This window comes from Prinia subflava, chromosome Z (assembly GCF_021018805.1).
Source record: "Prinia subflava isolate CZ2003 ecotype Zambia chromosome Z, Cam_Psub_1.2, whole genome shotgun sequence".
Taxonomy (NCBI): Eukaryota; Metazoa; Chordata; class Aves; order Passeriformes; family Cisticolidae; genus Prinia; species Prinia subflava.
The window spans coordinates 94,655,751-94,676,626 of NC_086283.1; the positions used below are offsets into that span (position 1 = coordinate 94,655,751).

Genomic DNA, 20,876 nt, shown 5'->3' on the forward strand with positions numbered 1-20,876 from the left:
GTTGGAACTAATGATCTTTAAGGTCCCCTCCAACAGCAGCCATTCTGTGATTCTGTGAAAGCACAAAGGTAATTTGTATAACTGTAGCTGAGCTGATTGGACACAAGGGAAAAAAACTTACCTTCTTTCAGATAGCAAGGAAATTGCTTGACTCTTGCCTGTCACAGTAGAATTGTGGGCTTGTTCTTCTCTCTGAAAAAAAAATCAGGACTCAAAGTTTTTCTTCTCTTGGATTTTGTGGTTTATATTAAACTTAATTTGTATTAAGTTACTAAGCTTACATAAGCTTACTATGATTTGGAACAGTAAAGAAACACACCAGTTAGATAGGTCTGCTTTAAGTTTTCTTCTTGGAAGGCTAAATGTTTGTACCAGCATAGCTGTACAATTTGTTTTTTATGCATGTATTTGTATAGGTGTAACATATATAGTGCATTTTCATTCGGGATGGGTAAAATCAATCATTTTCCAAAGCATTATGATTACCCTTTGTGTAACCTAAATGAGTTTCAGTAAACAAACTGGAATTGCTCTCGTGATTCAGCACAAGTGTAGGATAGACAACAGGTTGATTGTTCTTCAGATCAGGTTAGGGTGACTTAGTGGAGGAGCAGATGAAGTGGGGGATGGTGATGGTAAACACTCTTTAGTTTGATGAGCAGTAATATTTGCACAACAGCAGCCTGGCAGCTGTTGGGATTTTATTTTTAAGCATTGTTGTGAAGGCGAGAGACAAGGAAAATACGAAGCAATACACAGTGAATTCATTTTATATATCTATGTGGAAATGCTATCGAGAGTTGCTCTGAATAATTGATGAAGCTAGATAGATGGTGGTAGAAGCTAACTTTATTGACTGAGGAATCTCCCTTTTGATTTTGAATGAGTAAATAGTTTGAAAAAGTAAGTGAAAATGAGCTGCTTATATCTTCAAAAGAAAAGGGGCAAAATAGGGGTACTTAAACCAGCAATACAGTTAAACAGTGTCCTAGAAATTATTTTTGTAATAAGTTTATGGGGTTAAGGTTTTGTTTTGGGTGTTTGGGGCTGGGCACAGGTGTGACTACAGGGATTCAAAGGATAAGGAAGCTAGGGGAGTAGTGGGTCAGAGTAATGGACAAGGTACTGGTGATTTCCAGAAGTAAGCAAAGTATGTGATAAAAATATTGTTGCTGGTGACTGAGTTTATATTCTGGTTTTGTGTTGAATTTAGGTAGACAATCCCCAGTTGAACTTATGTGGAAAATTCATGTGAGATGGAAGTATGTCAGGGACACCAGTATTAGAAAGGCAGGGGAAGCAACCTGGGATATGAAAAAAGCAGGTTGAAACAGAATAAACAGCAGAAGAGTGGATGTGAATGGGCAGACCCAACAGCAGAAGAAATCACAATGGAAAGATAAGGAAGCAAGAGAGGTGACTCTTCAGGAGCTCTCACCATTATTGAGGACTTTGTCACTGGAAGGATCGCCTGTAGACCTGTACTTGCTTTCTGAGAAGTCTTGGACTGATAGGAAATATTAGCAACTCAACTCAGCTTTTCTTTACCCACTTTTATATTTTGATACTTCTCCTTTCCTTATTTTCCTTTTTATTCCCAGACCTCTGAAAGAGCCAAATTTTGACTTAGGGTCAAGGCTCCTCATTTTCAAGTGTGTGAACCGTAGTTTTCTTCACATGCATTTAAAGCAAACAGTAACCACGGGAGATAAAGATTTCTGTATCTGTAGAGTATGATTACTTGGGCATTTTTACATCTAGCAAGATTTAAGTTTAAGGCTCATTAGTCTTAATCTAGTGAGTGGGTGTTAGATAAATTGGTTAAGCTCTGTCTGTCAGTATTTGCTATTTCAGATCTAGATGCTGGCCTGCCAGTCTAATCAAAGTGGTTGAAAATGTTTGTTTCCTCTTAAATAAGGTGCTAATAACAATACTGCTATCTTACTGCTAATGCTCATTCTAGTCTGTGCTTTTATGTGTCATACTGTTAGCATTTATTTTGAGCACAATCCTTTAATATTGTGAACACTAGAAAAGATTAACTTCATGTCCATTATTTTTTGGATTTCTGTAATTTTATGGGAAAACTGGACTATGTGCATCATCATAGAGCACATACGTTAAAACTGTTGAGTGATTTTGTCCATCATTTTAAGTCTGTCTAAATTCTAATCCCTTAATGGTATTAAAATGAAAGCTGGTATCTAGAATGAAGTAAGTCCATTAATCTCACTACTGATCTTTAGTACTGAGGTTTTTTCCATAGTTGAAAAATTCTAGTGCTTTTTCAACTGTTAACAGAGCTGACTGGAATGCTAGGAATCAACCTCTTGAAAAGGGTTGATTTTATTCTCTTTTTTTAGTTCTGTAATTGCTAGACAGAATAATGCATAGAGGTGTCATCTAAAGCAGTTTTGCTCCTAGAAATTAGAATCCAGTAATCTGCAGACAAACAAATGAGTTGCTTTGTTGCTAGGAAAACTTTAAATACAAACTTTTAAATTGATTTCCCCAAATCTTGTACTAGCTTGTTGGAGAAGATCTGGAAGATTCAGAAAAAAATTATATTAGATTAAAAAGATGTTAGGTTCTTTTTAAAGCTCATATCAGATTGTTTTTTCTTTACTCAGAATTGAGAATGGAGTAGTATCTAGAAGCCAGAAACCCCTAAGAACCTCCATTGTTTGGCTATCAGATCTAACAATGAATGCATTTCACGTAATACTGGAGGACCTTCTGAACTGTAATGGGCAACTACAGTGAAAAGTATTTTGGAAGATGTATGGATGTAATCTTCAAATGCATTTTAGGGCATGCATTTTGGTAGTGCTCCTATCAGTATCTGAAGGGCATATTCCTCCAGGCAGTATATTTTTAGAAGACAACCATGCAAAGAATGAGAAATTGGTAACGAGGAGAAACCTACTGATTTGCAGACTACACACAAACAGCCCTTTCTGTATGTGATGCTGTGTTGGTTTAAATTAAATTTAACAAAAAAAGGGTAAGAACTAAGACAAAACAACCCTCGCTGCATTCTCATTACTGGAGGGAATATAACAAACTCATATCTGTGCTCCTTTCCACAGACTGGCATCCACAAATGATTTTTAAGTAACAATTGTGGGTTTGTTTTTTTCAGACTGAGAAGCTATGTCTGCATTGGTTACTTCAAGTTAAATCAGCAGAGGGATTTTTTTTTAGACAGGAACAACTAGAACTGTTTTCCAATCAGTTAAATTGAGCATATTAATTTCCTTAAATTATTTTATGAGCTGAGGATTAATTACTTTGCAGCTCTGCAGTTTTAAATAACACAAATTTTTTATTACCTTAATGAGCTGTTAGCCTTTTATTTCAGGTAGCTTATGGGCCACGATTTTTTTGTGTAGAGGGGGATTGTTATACTGTTACATTGCAAAAATCCAGGGGAATTGTATAGCATCTTTTCATCTGTGAAACAAATCACCTCTAACAGTATTTGCAGACTATAAATTTGCTGCAGCAAACAGGTTGGTTAGCTTTAAATTATATGATAAAAAGTGACAATTGTGCTCCATTATTGGTTCTTAGGCAGGTAGTGAGATCTGACAGCAAGCCAAGGCTTAGTGTTTAGAAATTGGCTCAAACCATGAGATTAGGCAGTAGCATTAGTCTTTTCCAGAGTAATGTGATAATGTCACAGTTACAGATCATACCTCGGTGACAGATGGTGCATGCCTGTGTGAAGCGTAGTAGGGTAAAAATACTTCTTGGTTTGATGTTTTATATGTTTAGTCACAATCAGTAGCTGTTGTAGTTAGTTAAAAATTTAGTATCAATTCAAACAGGAAACACCAGCTTCCAGGAAGACACCTGTTCAGTCGTCCAGTGCTTACAAAAAGAAGTTGTGATACTGGACATTTGCCTTCAGGGTATGTCCCTACTTCAGATCAGTGTGTTTTTAAAAATCCATATCTCTGATTCTACATAGTTGCTGCTCAACTATATAATTTCTGTTTTCAATATAGAAATGTATCATTCTTCATGGTGTTTTTGTTACTATTTATAGAAACACTAAATTTCGAGGTGGTGTGTGCAATAATTGACAGTAGAAGCTGTAACAAGTATCTGGTAGTTCCTTTTTTATTTAAACCCACTCAGACAAGCAATAACAATACAAATATTTTTGTTTCACTTGGCATGTTAAGAGCATAGCTGAAGTTAATTTCCTTCGTGGCTATGAATATTTAGGAATTTTGGAAGCATGTTGTCAGATTGCTGATTATATTTGTAAACTGGCCAGTCTCCTAATTCAGTTTTGTAAAGCAGTGGGGAAAAAAATGCAGAAGGAAGTAAAAGGTTGATCGAGGCAATTTTTAATTGGAAAGTTATGCCTCTACACATGTAAGGGGGAAATGACGTCTAAAAATAGCTTTAAGTGTTGCTTGACTAACGCTGCTCACCTCTGCCCTGAAAGGAAAGGGAACTCAGGAATTTACATAACCTAACAATGACTTGGCTGGTAGTGTGAGATCTATAATTAAGTACACAATTATAGCAACTGCTTGTTATTAGTTTCTCTCTTTTTGAGACAATTTAAATATGAAATCTCTATTATGCTATAAAATTATGTTTCTGAACTATGTGAAATGTAAAAGATTCATCCAATTCCTAACACAGATTTCGTAATATATTAAGACAACATAGGTCTTATTAATTCTAAGAATTCAGTATTTTATGCATAATTTGGTAATTTCAAGTATAAAACCTCAGGCGTCTAACAGTTCAAACTGTGTTGCAGTATCTCCTGGACCAAGCAGTAGCCATAAAAGGCTATAGGCATAAGATGAATTCAAACATTTGATGCCACAAACATTCTCAGAATTGGTAAAATTTGTAGTCTGAATTCTGTCATGACCATCTGTGTTCTGATAGTTTGAAACAGCTCTAGGGTTTGATTTTGTGCATAACCTGTGTCATAACTGGCAGAGTATCTGCCTGATACAAGAATATTGAAGGTATATCTGACTGCCTAAGTTTTAAATGGAGAGAAATTTACCATCTTTATTGGTCTTACTGTTTGGGTATAAAAGAATAGGTGGTTCATCTGGAGTACTGAAAACCTATATTCAAATGTTGTCCAAGAGGACTTGAACCTTAGATCGTTTGGTTTTTCAGAATGCCTGTGACAATCTTGATTTCATTCAGATGGAAGACTTGTCCTAGGATTTATTTGATTAAATTTCACATATTATTGGAGAGTTGAGTATACAGGTTTTTATTCCCTGTGCTTTCTCTTTCTCTCATGCTTGGACACATCTGCTTTAGCATATAGATCACTTCTTTTTTCCTCATATTAAGTAGTTAACGTGTTATCTGTTAGTGAGTCAGCATCTACTTATGGCACTATTTAGACAAGTGCTGTTTGCACGCAGAAGTGTGGGTGTTGGCTGGCACCAGCATTTTATACATGCCCGTGGTCTCTATAAGACTTGGGGCCATATTTCTGAAGTACTGCACAAATAAAATTAGATATGTCCCTCCCTAAAGTATTTCAATATCTAATAAAAGAAGTGGGTGTGATGAAGTGGGGGAGGAAGAAGGGTTTATCGGATGAATGGCAGTAGGCAAAAAGAAACAAGGATCATGATAATACCATAATACAAATTAAACCACGTACTTAATTTTTGATCAAGTGTGTCCTTTCTAGATACGGTGTACATTCTGCTGTTGTTTAGTGTGTGTACATGACTGAATTTTTTTGTTTATAAATATTACTACCAATTCAATTCTGTCTTATGTATTCTTATTCTCCTAGTCACTTGTTCTCCAAATTTTCCACATTCCTCATCTTTCGCATCATCAGTCTCGCTTCTTCTGCAGTGAAAAAAGGCTGAGTTCTGACCACATTTGTTGTGGCTCACAACAATAGGACTGAAAAAACTTTCACCTTTTGGAATGGTCACTGTCTAGGATCCATGTGCTGATGGGAAATGAGAGAATCGAGAGGAGCAGGGGTGAAAAGGAACAGGGCCACATAGGAGCAGAGGGTGAGGGCACCAGATCTAAATAGTTTTCTCTATAACTCTTGTTGTACTGAGTGCTTGTGTCACATTGTTTGTGGTGCTCATTGGCCTCCTGGGGTCACATAGGTATGTTCAGTTCTCTCAAAAGTTAATGTCAGTTCTGTTAGTAGCAGTGGAAATCTTTGAAATGGCTGAAGCTTGTGTGAAAGCTGTTGTAGCTTGAAAAAAAAAATCTGTTTTTGTCTTTATAATTCCCATATGGAATCAAGTTGGATTTTTCTGTTACCACTAACAACAGAGCACAGCTGCTCACTTTTAGTCACTGAGTTAGCACAACTGTCACTTTTAGAAAAATTATTCGGTAAAGAATTGTGACACTGCACAAGATACAGACTGTTGCTATTCTGAAATGTGCCGGTTTTGTCCCTGAGAATGATCTGTGAGATCAAGATAAGTGGTCTACAAAACCACCTCTGGTAGTTTTGTGTTGTACATGGTTTATTTTTAGTTGGGTTGGGGTTTTTTAAGTTCAGGTACTGCTATATTGTATACTTTAAAGACAAGAAACAAGTTGTTATGAACAAATCATTAAACTTGTTTATTTTGTGTGTATTTGTTAAGACAGGTGTATATTAAATCAGTGCTTAAGGATGCCATGAATAGTAATGTTCTAAAGCCTTCCTAAAATTTTAATTTTTAGCATTAAAATGGGAGTAGAAAACCAGTGTTGTTTCTGTTTTCTGTGTTTTCATTTCTGTCTTGGTTTCTGGTTACTTGAGCTAATGTGATGGTATTGAATAACAGAAACAGTAAACATTAGTAATGCCTTGAGCAGAATGATTAGGAACAGCATACAGTAACAGTTTAATCCCCCTTGCATTTACCATTATCAAAAGCAATCTTGGTTTATAGATTTTAATAAGTTGTAAGTTTGTGTAAACCAACTCTACTTTGCTGTAAAGCAGAATATATTGATATAAGCCACATCTTCATTCTGCAAAGAGATTTTCCTGATACCTTTTTTTTAATGTCAGCTGGAACATTTTATATTATGCATGTATGAGTGAATCAATATGTGATTATTCAGTTGCTTTAGTAAGACTTGGAAAACAAGTATGTAAGATAGTAATAACATGGACTAGACAATTTTGCTTGAGTGGAGGCACAGAAACATGTATTGCCATGGTTAACAAAACCCACTAAGTCTCAGCTTTCTCCCCTGGAAATGTTTCCAAATAATCCAGCTGATCTGCTTCCTTTTTTACAAACTGACATTGACCTTAACTCAAAAGTAGAACTAGACTTTGTAGCATCTGATGTTGGTGTGCTCTGGTGTGATAGGCTGGCTGGGTGGTGGGTTGGACCACATAAACTGCAGAGGTGCCTAAGAACCTCCATAATTCTGCAGCTCTCAGTGCTTGCGGAAAGAAAGTAAAATGTAAAAAGTAAAAGAAGTGCTATGTCTTATTGCTCCTCTGGAGAATATGGGATTTAAAAGCAACTAAAAGTCACAATGTGATTCTCACCTGCAACAGCTATGCCTTCTGAGGGTGTTGCAGATCTAAGTGTTTATGCATCATAACATCTTGGTATTTTGTTCTTCATATTATAGAATAACTTTTCAGAGCATATGTGCGAGGCTTACGCTTTGGGAAACAGGCATCTTGATTTGTAAATGATTTCTTGCAGTTTGATGAGATCCAAACCTCCTACAATCTGGTGCATGTGCATTATGGCAGTTTTTCACTGGTGAGATCAAATGCAGACAAACCGTTCATTTCTGCACTAACTGCACTGTTATAAAAGGGAGTTTTGAACACCAGACAATTTTCCTAGGCCGAGGTATGTTTGTTTTGTTGCAAAACCACCATTTGCATTCAGAATGCTTAGACAAGGTTTTTGTAGCTCTATCCACAGAGGTGGAAATGCTGCCTTTAAAAAAATTGAGGTCACAGGTGCAGTCTTCATTTATGCCTTGGAGACCCTTTTTTGACCAGCTTCCCCAAGGAAAAGTAGTCAACCACAAAATCTAGCAGCTCTGATTTATTTGTGTGTGCATCGTTATGAATGTTTCCTTAACTGTCTTGTGCAAAAATGCTGTTGTGATATTGTAAATAACACAATTTCACTTTGTTGCACTCTAGCCAGTCCATTAAGTTTCAAGATAGTTGAAGACCTCTCATGGAACTGTAGATAAACTGGCAGAACAGTGATACTCTTAACAATAAAATAGAAGTCATATGGCAAGTTACCCAGTCTGGGCACCTATCATAATGCCTTTTGCATTCCATATGTTGGTAAGCATGCCCGTAGCCCTTGGCAGAACACTCTTGAACTGCATGTCCCCTGCAGTACACCAGCAGGTTATTTTGGGGCATTCTGGAAGCAAATGTGAACCTTTGTGTGGCTGCTTAGAATGTGCCATCAGCTGTCCTCTTCCTGCATTACGGGATTCTGCTTGTCAGCAGCTGTGACAGCACTGGTTCCAGGAGGTAACAAATCCTCAAGCAGGTCAGCCTCATGCTGCTTGAGGAAATGTTTTGTTATTAACATCTTAGACTTGACCATCCAAAATCAGTAGAAAGATAGTTCTGCTCCCTGATGCTTGGTAGATTTCTGTTAATGAGACAGTTCAGTGTTTATTTGCTTCATTCTAAGTATCCGTCTTTGGTTCAGATACTGAAACAATAAGAAACAGTGGGGCAGGATGACAGCGTCTGCTTCCAGGAAAAGCAAGATGGATTTGGTTTAGAGAATGGTCTCTGGATCTCTCGTGTCTCCCCAGTCCTCTCTTATCCGTCCTTGTTCCTCAGTCCAGGCATCTGAGATGAACTAAGCTGTCTGTGGTCTGCAGGCCTTTCTACTTGGTGCAAAATATGTTTAATTTCAAAAGATATACTGTCTAGAGATAAATATTTTCTCAGCTGTGTTTGTCTTTTGTTTCCTCAATCAAAATCATATGTTGTTTTGTTTGTTCAAGTTAGCTCACTGTAAGGCACACATTTCCCTCTGATGTGGCAGGTTGTGAATTAAAATCTTGCCAGTAAACACTGACAGTAAAGCTTACTTATTATTGTGTATGAAATGATAATGCACATCTTCATGTACTCCCCTGATATTTAAAAAAAACTTAAATCTGGTTATGGGTATCCTTTGGCAGGCAAAGTCTTCTTGTACAGCAATACCAGTGGTGCGTACAGTGATACCAGTGGTGCATACAGTTGCTCTTCCTCAGTCTGCTTTGTAACCCCTCATCTTCCTCACCCCCATTTCAAATGGCACAATACCAACTCATCTCCTTGCCCTAAAATTATTCTTGGTTTACTAGACAGATTTTAGTGGTTTAGTATGGAATCGCTCTATTTAATGAGAGTCTCTGGTGTGGATAATTTTGATCAGTCTAAAGTCTTTTTAGTTAAATGCGCTTTCCTGCTGAATGTGAATGGATGTTGAAGGACAAGCACAGATAATCTGGATTCTGCAATACTCTCATGGAGTTATTTAAAGAAATATATTGCTGATTTTACTGTTTGAAGTATTTAAAATGGGGGATGGTTATCAAGGGGTATTTTTAAGATACTTACTTCCAACCCTTCTGAAATGAAGAGCATGTTGTGGTTTGCCCACTCTCTCTTGCTCTTGTTTGTTTGTTTTTTTGTTTTGTTAAACAGTTTCAAGAAAGTAAAAACTGCTTGTGCCTCATTCATTGTACCAAAGTATAACTCTATATCCTGATCTGTTGTGTGAAAGTTTGCTACATGTTCTGGGTACATTGGTATTCTCACAAGGTTGACCTCCAAAAGCAATTGAAAGCATTCTGAGGATTTGAGGTGAACTGTAACCTCATTGTAGAAGGCAGCCACATTTGTGAGACACGACTTCCCCTTAGTGAAGACATGCTCCATGTCACAAACCACCTCCTTGTTTTCTGTGAGCCTTAACAGAGTTTTCAGGAGGATCTGCTCAATGATCTTTATGGGCAGTGAAGTGAGACCTGACTGACTTGTAAATTCCACGGGTCTTTATTTTCCTTTTTAAAAATGGTGGTTATGTGTCCTTTTCCCAGTCATTAGAACTTTCACAACTTCTCAAGTGTGATGGTGGCTTACCTACTTCCTTTCTCAGTTCCTTCAGGATCTGTGGATGTATCTCACCAGGTCCTAAGGACTTGTGAATCTTTACATTCACTTAGATGGTCTCAAACCAGGTCTTCTACAGCAGGTAGTTAGTTCTTCCATTCTTCTGGTCCCTGCCTTTGCCTTCAGCAGCTCTGGTGAGGTGGATGGAGAACTTGCTGGTGAAGACTGAGATAAAAAAGTAATTGAGTGCTTTGGCCTTCTCCATGTCACAGGTAACCAGTTCTCCCATTTCTTTTGGAGAGGACCCATGTTTTCATAGTCTTCCTTTTATCACCCATGTGCCTTTAGGAAAAACAGAAATCACCTTCCTTCTTTAAGGAAGGAACTGGAAAGATCATCATGTTCACACGCTCATCCTGTGGTCACTTCCAAAGGCAGGTATCCACAGCTTCTCTGGGCAATCTGTTCCAGTCCTTCATCAACCTCGTGGTAAAGCATTTCTTGTACTGGACACAGTGTTCTTGGTGGGGTGTTAAAAGGGGAGAGGAGAAGAGCAGAATGACCTCCCTTGGCTGCTCTTTTGATACAGACCAGGATACAGTTGGCTTTCTGGGCTGTGAGCACACAGTGTTGTCCAGCTTTTTATCCAGGAGAACCCTTAACTCCTTCTTGATAGGGCTGCTCTCACTAAGTTCCCCTCCCAGTCTGTGTTCATGCGCTGGATTGCCCTGACACAAGTGCAGCACCTTGCATTTGGCCTTGTGGAACTTGGAGGTTCTCGCAGACCTGCTTCTGAAGTTTGTCCAATTCCCTCTGTATGGCAAAGGAGCCATCTTACGGAAGCTTTTCTTGTTGCCCTTGATGCCCTGGCCAGATTTAATTTTACCAGTGCTTTAGTTTTCCTAACCCGATCCCTGACTGCTCAGACAATCTTTCACTATTTTTCTTAGGCTATCTGTCCCTATTTTCACCCTCTGTAGGCTACAGCCAGTGTTAAGTTGGAACTGAAATACTTCAGTGGAATGAGAAATACTTGCTCACTTAGTTGTGAGCAGCCCCAGGAGTACAGTGATTTGAACAGCTGCTCTGGGTCAGACTGGCAGTCCACCTGGCAAGCTTTTTCTAGTAGCATTTGGGTTTTAATTAAGAAAGAGTAAGAATAGGATGGATACATAAGATGGTTCCCCCAAGTACTCCCTCCATCAAACTGAGTACTAGAGCTTTTTGGTTAGAGAAACATACTGAGACTCAGTCTGATGTGATTGATATAATGTGCTTGAATATGGTTAAATAAAATTTCATTAGGTATTTTTACCTTGAGGGTAAGTTGGCACTAGTCATCTGATGGACCTGTTACCACTTCTGCAAAACAACTAGAAAAGTGTGATCTGAACTAGCTGAGATCTTTGTGATGTTGCACCCTTAGGGGGAAGGGAGCACCCAAGATTTGTAGATACTCACTGGTTGAAAGGAATGAGAAGTCAGATGATCCACAAAAGCTTATGAAGTTTTATTAGTAAATTACACACTTGGCTTGGAAATTGGTATGTTAGTACCCTGGCTTCTTATATAAGCACATGGCACTGGATTTTGGATAAAGGGGTAGAATGTAAGGGAAGAGAGAGAGATGAATTAAAGAGGGGGAGAAAGAAAGGGAAGGAGGAAGGAAAGGAAGAGATTACCAGTCCTGGCTGCAGCATCAATTCAGCTGATGACATGTCCTGGGGCCACTGCCTGTGTTTAGATCAGGGTACCTATTAATAGATAAGCTTTCACTGCCCTGGAGATAAGTGTCATGCTTTCTGTGCAAATTGCTTACCACTCACAGTCCATTGTTCCAGGTTCTTGTGGAAATGGGTCAGAGGGCTTTGAGGCTTTGGTGGTCTGTACTTGCTTCTCTACCTCATTTTTCTGTGCTGTACTGAGTTGTGCTTATCTCCAGGAGGTAAATCAAAGACCTTTGTCCCAGAGAAGTGCTGTTCTACCTCTGTATGCCCCTTGTGCAGTCACATCTTGTTCTTTCTCACAGCGTTACTGCCAGCAGTCCTTGGCTGTTGTCACCTACAGTCCTTGGCTGGTGCCACCCTGCTTTTGGTGTTTGACACAAACACAGGAGCCCCTTATCTTCTAGACTACAGCAGTCTGGTGTGTGGTTACTTTGAGCTTGTCCAAACGTCCCAGTTTATTTTCTTAGAGAGGTTGTTGTGCTTTCCTGCAAACTGTGGTTATAGGGGGTTTCTGCTATTGGACACTCATCAGTGCTTACAGCTATAGTTACAGCACATTCTTAGCTGTAGAGGCTTAAGGTTATGTGACTCAGTGTCACAGTTTCAAGTGACATTATGGAAACGGGAGTTGCACTGAGTTGACTGCTTTTGTTTGGTTTGGTAACTAATGTCTCTTGTTCAGAGACTTGTGTAGCTGCTAAATCTCTAAAGCAGCGTGAAATAACCAAATAGTGTGATGTATTCTTCCCCTCATGCACACACTTGCTCTATTATTGCCTCTGGATGTTTGAGACTGGATGAGTTCCTTGTGCTTGGGTTGGAAGTCTGCAAACAGTTAAAATGGTTATGACTCCCTACCACTGGATTTTATTCTTTTAGGCATTTCAACAGAGGCAGTGAAACAGGTGTCAGGAAATGATGCAAGAGTAATCCCTTTTTGTTTATTGTTTTTGTGATGATTATGGGGCTAGCTATTTCTTTGATAATTTGTCTACTGTGAATGTTTGCCTGCAGACTCTTGACCTTAGGTCTTTATCCTTCCGAGGCACAATCACCTGACTGTCTCTGTCAGATCCAGCTCTGCACTGTTGTGTTCTCTGGATGAATTCTGCTTATCCTAGCCAAACTATTGCAGACCTGCCTTTCCTCTCTTTGGGAGTTTGTGTACAGTGCCTCTGAAATAGCTTTTGTAAAGATCACATAGTTTTGTAGTAGGACCAAAGTGCTGTGGGAAAGGAAAGAAGCATGCAGCCACATGGTAATTTGACTGACTCTTCTAAGAGACCAAGTTTCAGAATCTGGTTTGGTCGCTCATTTCTTTCTTGATCTTTTAAATTGTTTTGAGTAGTTCTGCTCTGCATTTCTGAGACTGGCTAAATTATTAGGAATATTTTTATATTTCAGTAGGGAACTTGAAAGGCTTTTGGCTTTATTTTTACCCCTTGCTAGTTGCATGTCTTGGATGCTCTTCCATTAAGAGATGTATATAAAATATATAAACGTATGCAGTGTAATACATTGGAGTTCATTTGGTATGAATGCAGAAGCTGACACCAGTGACTCCCAAATGAGGAATAGGACATGTGATATGCAGAAGTTGATTGTAGTGCAATCCTTGTGGCAGTTCTGTCTTCTCTGGGAGTTCATTGTCCTGTTTCTTACTCCAGAAGAAGGAACTTGCTTTTCTTCTAGAACAAGTTGATTTCAAATCTCTTTCAGGATCTATTTATTTATTTTATGGTGGCCTAATTCTGCTTTTATTTGAAAGAAATGAAATATAGTTCCATTTATAGGCAAATCCTCTGAATGAAGCCACTACCTGTGATCCCCACAATTTAAATTCTTTTCTAGATACTGAAAACTTGACAGATTATATTCTGCTTGACTTAGCTTCTTATCTGCTCTACATAACTTTGTGCTCAGTTAGATGATCTGTTTGACTACAGTGACATTTAGTCAGTCTGAAGATATGTTCTACTTCTGCCTTTGTTGGAGGCAAAATTAATCCTTTCTATCAGTCCAGCCACTAATTTTGTGTGTGTTCAGTTAAAAACACTGGATGCTTTCACTGGTTTTTAATTGTTCTGTATCAGTGAGTTAACATCAGACATCTGTTATGCCTATAAAAAGTGTTGCAACTTTCTAAAAAATTCTTAAAGTTAACAGTGCAAAAGTATGCTCTTTTTGATGGATTTTTTCTTAGAATCCTTCAGAACTGTGTGCAAGAGAAATCTCTGTGATACTTAATATTTTAATATAGTAACTACAAAGGGAATAAAAATGAAACAACTTTGTAGGTAGTGCTTTAAAAGAAAAACGTAAAAGCAATGTTTGTACACAGAAGAATTATCTCTTTCAAAAGAACATATGCAGTTTTGCTGTCTTGGAAGTCTTTCATGTACTCTGAAATACTCGAGCTGTTGTTCACACACATGTACAACTTTTCTTTTAACAAAACCAAAACTACGAAAGCCAAAAAAATATACAATACAATAAAATAATAGTTTGTTCTTATGTAGTAGTGATAGGGTTGGCTAAAATTTGTCCCTTTGTCTTAAACAGAATGTTGACTTTGAAAGCTCAGGGAAGAAGCAGCAGGGAGAAGAAAGTAACACAGTGGTAAGTACATTATTTTTCTTTCCTCTGGACCAACTGCCTAATGTGTTAAAATACAAATACTCTTATTTATTCATATTTTGTTATAATTGCCTTCAGAGCACTTGAATTTTATTCTGCATCATATCTTGTGTTACTTTGAAGGTAGTTTTTTTTAGCTCTGAATATCTGTTGAAGACCCAAATAAATTATATCCATTTACATGTATTTTTGTGCATATATAGAAGTGACAATATAAGGAAAAGAAACACAAATCTGTTTTAAAGCTCAGTGTCCATTTTTAAGTGTTTTGGCTTGAGAACTTTAGAATACTGAGTTTTGTAATTTTTTTTCAGTTGTTAGAAATGATAAGCAGTTTTTGTTGGGTTTTTTTTTTTTGAAAACTTGGATAAAAGATATTTGAAAAATGCTAAAAATTTTTGTTGAGCCTCCTACTGGCCTGTTTGGTTTGCTGCTCTAAAGCCTACATACATCATATCATATACTTTCTCTGTTACTGCTGTGTTAATAGTTTTTAGCTAGAGAGCATACATAAAAATGTGAAAAGTGTTAACAAGACAAAGTTTGATTTGCTTTCAAAGCTCTATGGAAAAGCAACACATGTTCAGAATCAGCTTTTTTCTTTATTAAATGCTGCCAGTGCAGCTGGCACTAACTTGCTTTTGCCTCATATTGTAAGGGTTTGTAGAGTATTTTTCATGAATAAAAAAAGTACCCAGTAGAATATTTAGTCGTCAGAAGGTCTATATGAATTCCTGTGGAAGAACTGTTACTGCCTAGTCCCCCTCATGCCCCAGAAAAAAAAAAAAACCAACAGCATATGACAGCAGCTTCCATCTGCTCTGATTTTTTAATTAATGCTGCTCAGATTGTGGAAATGCTAATAAATATTGACTCCTCAATGACTAGTTTTGAGACTATAAAATACTGGTTCAAAGGATACAAAATCTTCTGCATATTTTATCTGGCATTTCTATAAACAGCATATGCTTAAGTTGAGAGAAGCATGTGCACATGCTTGTGTTTTCTAACCTTTTGTGTAGCCTACAATGCTGTAGGCTTTGTGTGCTTTGGCATTCTCCACTGAGCTAATAATCTGTGCTGTTGCTGCACTGCCTCAGCTGTGCTTGCTGCACCATAAGGTTTGTTTCTTCCTGTGGGCAAATGACTAGCAATGCCTCTCGCCTTCCCTTCCACTGTGCTCATTCATCTCTTTGATTATGGTGGTATAACTAGAGGAATTAACACAGCATCTCTTCATTTCTGTGGAATGCATGTTGGCTGGATGTGAAACAAAATATTTTCTGATACAGTAGTAATCCCTCAAAAAAACTAAACCTGAAGCATAAGCTGTTTATTATGGTTTTTTATCTCTGCCAGAAGCTTGCTGTCTTTTAGTCTGGTGTCTCTATCTATGTAATTTTCTTTGTTTTCTTTGTATAGAAAGTCAGGAATTTGTTTCTGTGGATCTTTTTCACAGTAGCAGTGAAAGAAAATGAGGTTATTTGATGTAGAAATTAGTGGATTCAGAAAGCAAAGCAGTTCTGAAGTTGCTTGTTTCCAGTTAGCTGTACCAAATAGCTGTGATTACTAGGTATATAGTAGCTGTGATTATTTCCACTGCTTATATCTTTTTTTAATGATGTGGCTACTGGGGGATGGAGTGCACTTCAATATCCTCTTGGGATAAATATTTCCTATTTCTGGCTACGTATTAACTTAAAAATGAGAAAAATTAAATCCGAACTATGTCAGTTCCATAATGTAAAGGAATTTTTTAGCCATCTGAAAATATCGGTGGTGAAATACTGAAATATCAATGTCATGGCTTTTAAAGAAGCTTGGGTTGTTGCATATTCTGTGAAGATTTGTGGGACTCCTCCAGTTTCCTTCAGACTTCAGTTTGCCATGGTAAAAATCACTGCATTTATAAGGTGCTTTTTCTTTTTTTAATTTTGGATCTAAGGAAGAGAAGTGGATGAGATTCAAATGCAGTAGTTTTAAAAATCAATTTATTCTTCCCTCTTAAGGTTTTCTTAGTAACACGACAAATACACACCCAAAGAATATGCAATCAAGTGAAACATCAAAAATGAAGCTCAGCTCTAATGCTAATCTCAGCAGTGTTTCTAATGGTATCCAATTAGAAACCATTCTTTAGAGGAAGTGTTACACTGGCACTTACTTGGATAGATTTACTGTCCAGATGGAAGTTATTTTCTAGGGCTGTCTCAGAAAAAGAGCAAAAGAAAATGTGTGAGAACATACTTGCAGCTACCTGGGCTGCAGTTGTGTTATGACAGTGTGTGTGTGTTGCTGTGCTTTGTTATTATGAAAAGGAAATATAAATATTAAACAAGTAAAAAGTACAGTTGCTTGGTTATCTGAACATTTTAAAATTTAATTATTTCCTGTAAATTTAATCTGTATTTTTTCTCTCTTCTTTGGTAAGGATATTGCTGTAAAAGATCTTGCCTTAAATTCACAGAATCACGGAAGAGTTACAGTTATAAGGGACCCCTGGAGATCATCTCCTCCAAGGCAGGGTCACCTAGAACAGGTTACAAAGGAACAGGTCTATCAGGGTTTTGAATATCCCCAGAAATGGGAGACTCCGTGACCTCCTTGGGCAGCCTGTTCAAGTGCTCTTGCCACCCTCAACGTACAGAAGTTCTTCCTCATCTTAAGGCGAAATTTCTTGTGTAGTAGGTTATGACCAAGGCTTCTTGTCCAGTGTCTGGGCACCTCTGAAAAGAGTCTGGCACCATCCTCTTGGCACCCACCTTTGAGATATTTACATGCACTGATGAGATCCCCTCTCAGTCTTCTCTTCTCTAGACTGAACAGGCCCAGCTCCCTCAGTCTCTCCTCATCAGAGATGCTCCAGACTCTCACCATCTCTGTGGCTTTTGCTGGACACTCTGCAGGAGCTCCTTGTCTCTCTGGTGCTGAGGAGCCCAGAACTGCTCACAGCACTCCCGGTGTGCCCTCCCCAGGCCCAGCACAGGGGAGGATCAGCTCCCTTGACCTGCTGGCCACGCTCTGCCCAGTGCAGCCCAGGATCCCACTGGGCCTCCTGGCCACAAGGGCACTCTGCTGGCTCATTGGCACCTGGAGATCCACCAGGACTGCCAGGTCCTTCTCTGCAGAGCTGCTCTTCAGCGGGGCAGCCCCAGCCTGTGCTGCTACTTGGGGTTATTCCTCCCCAGTGCAGGACCCTGCCCTTGCCCTGGTTGAACCTCATGAGGGTTCTCTCTGTGCAGCTCTCCAGCCTGCCAAGGTCCAGCTGAAAGGCAGCAGAGCCTGCAGGGGTATCAGTCTTCAGGGGTATTTGCCTGGGAGCAAACTCCCCCAGTTTGGATCATCAGCAAACCTGCTGAGATACTTGGATCCCTTCAGCCAGGCCAGTGATGAACAAGCTGAGTGAGACTGGCCCCAGTATTGATCCCTGGGAACACCAGAGACTGCAGCCTCCAGCTGGATTCTACTGCCCTGATCCTGACCCTCTGAGCTCTGCCATTCAGCCAGTCCTTGCTCCTCCCCACTGTCCATTCATCTAAACCACAATTTCTGTGCTTACTGTGAGGATGGTATGGGAGATGGTGTCCAAAGCCTTGCAGAATGGAGGCAGACACCAACCACTGCTCTGCCCTCATCCACCCAGCCTGCCTGGCCGTCACAGAAGGCTGTCAGATTGGTCAAGCATGATTTCCCCTTGGGGAATCCCTGCTGACTGCTCCTGGTGAGCTTCTTTTCTTGTACATGTTTGGTGATGACCTCCAGAATGTTCTCTTCCATCACCTTTCCAGGGATGGAGGTGAGGCTGACTGGCCAGTTGTTTCCAGGGCCCTTCATGCTCTTTTTGAAGATGAGACTAACTTTGTCCTTTGTCCAGTCTTTGGGCACATCTCCATGGTTTTTCAAGGATGATGGAGAGTGGCTTAGCAGCATCATCTACTAGCTCCCTCAGCACCTGTGTGTATATCCCATCAAAGCCCATGGATTTAGGAATGTTAAATCTGTCTAGTTGAATCCTCAATGACCAGGGGAAGGTCTTCTTTTCTCCAGCCTTCCTCTCCTTGCCCCAAGGTCTGGGATTCCTGAGGGCTGGCGTCAGCAATTAACACTGAAGGAAAGAAGGCATTCAGCAATTCTACCTTCTCTCTGTCTTCCTTCATAGGACACCTATCTGATTCAGCAGTGATGCCACATTTTCCCTAGTACTCCTTTTGCTGATGATGTACTTGTAGAAACCCTACTTTTTGTCCTTGATACTCCTTTGCAGACTCAACTGGAAGTGGATTTTTGCCTTCCTTGTCACTTCCTTGTCACATTCTTTGACAGTGTTCCTGTCATCCTCCCATGTGGCCTGTCCCTTTTTCCACATTCTATAAATTTTGTTCTTCTGTTTGAAATTTGTTAGAAACTTCCTGCTCATCTGTAAAGGGTTCTTGCTCCCTTTGCTTAATTTCTGGTTCATGGGAATACACTGATCTTGAGCTTGGAGGAAATGGTGCTTGAATATTGACTAGCTTTTTTGGGGCCCCTTCTTTTCTAGAGTCCTAACCCATGAGATTCCACTAAGAAGATATTTGAGGAGGCAGAAGTTAGCTCTGTGGAAGTTTAGGGTTCTAAATCTAGGGTCCTGATTGCTGCTTTGCTTCCTCTACACCGGATCATCTTGAGTTCCACCATCTCCTGGTTGCTGCAACCAAGGCTGCCCCCAAACCTTTACATTCTCAGTCCTTCCTGGCTTGTTTGAACAAGGTCCAACAACACCCCTTTCCTTGTTGGCTCTTCTATCACTTATGTCAAAAAGTTACCATCAGTGATCTGCAGGAACTTCTTGGACTGTGTGCTGGGTCATGTTGTCTCCCTCCAAAAAAATTGAATTACAGATCTGTATTCCCATATACCTCTGACTTACTGATGTCTTGGTCTAGGCTTATAAGGATATTGAGTATTACTGCATTTCAGTTAAAGGCTGCACTTGAAATAGAATATTTTATTACATGGGTTATTTGCCAGAGATTTTTTCTTCACAGTTTAAAAATAATACTTCTGTTCTGTTTTGACAGAGTCATTTCTGGTTTTGTCATTGGTAAACTTTTGCCATGGTATGGCCAAGTACTGCTGACTGCTTTACTGCAGAAAATAAATAGAAATAATTATTCTAAAGAGTTCTTTTGATATGCTATGGGTGGGTTTTACTTGTAAAAATTAACTCTTGAGGTTTGTTTTAGTGTAGGCAGTTTAGATAAACTTGTCAGATAAAAAATATCTGTTACAACGCATACCTAGTTAGAGGTTCTTCAGGTGCAGTGAAACAGGAGAATGCTGTTGCTGAACAAAGAAAATGTTACTGATACAGGTAACACCATTGCAACTGGAACAAGTAAAGATACTTTATAATATGGTTTGATGAGAAGCTTCACATTCTAATTGTGTAAAGAATTCCTGATTGTTTTAAATCAAAACAAAATAGGAACAGTAAATTGAAATCTGTTAGAATTTATTTATAGAATGCAAGAAAGGTATTTTAAGCAAATGTCTCCAAAATTCATACATGATGTTGCTTTTCTGAATTATCTGGATTAATTGAAATTATCTTGCTGCCCTGGCCCTTGGAGATGGGTGGATGGTTTGGGGTGGGTTTTTTGGGTTGTTTTAAGATATAGAGGCACTGAGAACTTGCAAAGTAGTTGACCCCAAGAAAAACTTTTAACTTGATATTTTGGCAAATCAGGAGTAGAAAACAGCTGGGTTTGGTTACATTCTGATGTGCTGGATCAGTAAAAAACCCTAATTTCTGTGCTCTCTTTTCCCTTAGTATTCTCAAAAAAATTTAGCAAGCATCCCTAATGTTTTTTCGTGTAACAATTGGCTATTCACTGTATTTACTAACATGTTCCTCCTCTTGTTACCATTCACTATTGTTGTTTCAGAGTAATGCCTTTTATTTCTTTTTCTCTGAATGCTGTGTGTGAGCAAGCACAGGGTGTTTTTTGGTGTTCCTTGCCTGCATGAGGACACACAGCCATGGATGCAGTTGAGCGTTGTTTTTATGCCAGAACTGGAAAGCCTCGGACTATAGCTTCATATTAAACGGGTGTCCATTTTGTTTCTAACCACCTGTTCTTTCTCCAGGGTGTAGTACTTGGGTTAATTTGTTTGTACTGATCTGTTTGCCTGTCTCATTCTGTGAAATGTATGACATAACTAGTCCAGTGTGAGGATTTTTTTTTTCCAGAAGAGACACAAAGAAGTAGCTTGGATGAGAAGGGAGGAAGAAGTGAAAATACCTTAAGTTGGCATTGTCACCAAATTAGGCTTCACCGCCTCAACCAGAGAATTCCAATGATGCTTACAAAGGGAAAATTTCTTCACAGTGCAGGCTGTCTTTGCATATTTCAGGTCCTTGTCAGTGGCTATCAGGTTTGTGCCAT

The 20,876-nt window shown here is 39.0% G+C and overlaps 1 protein-coding gene across 6 annotated transcripts in view; it reads left to right on the forward strand.

Annotated features, from left to right (window-relative positions):
• The window catches only part of ERBIN (erbb2 interacting protein), a 117,132-nt gene that overhangs the window by 26,543 nt on the left and 69,713 nt on the right, over window positions 1–20,876 (forward strand). For all 6 annotated transcript variants that reach the window (XM_063423957.1, XM_063423954.1, XM_063423958.1 and 3 more), the window contains one exon: window positions 14,377–14,433. The gene's annotated coding sequence lies outside the window, so the exon portion shown is untranslated. The remainder of the gene's footprint in view (window positions 1–14,376; window positions 14,434–20,876) is intronic.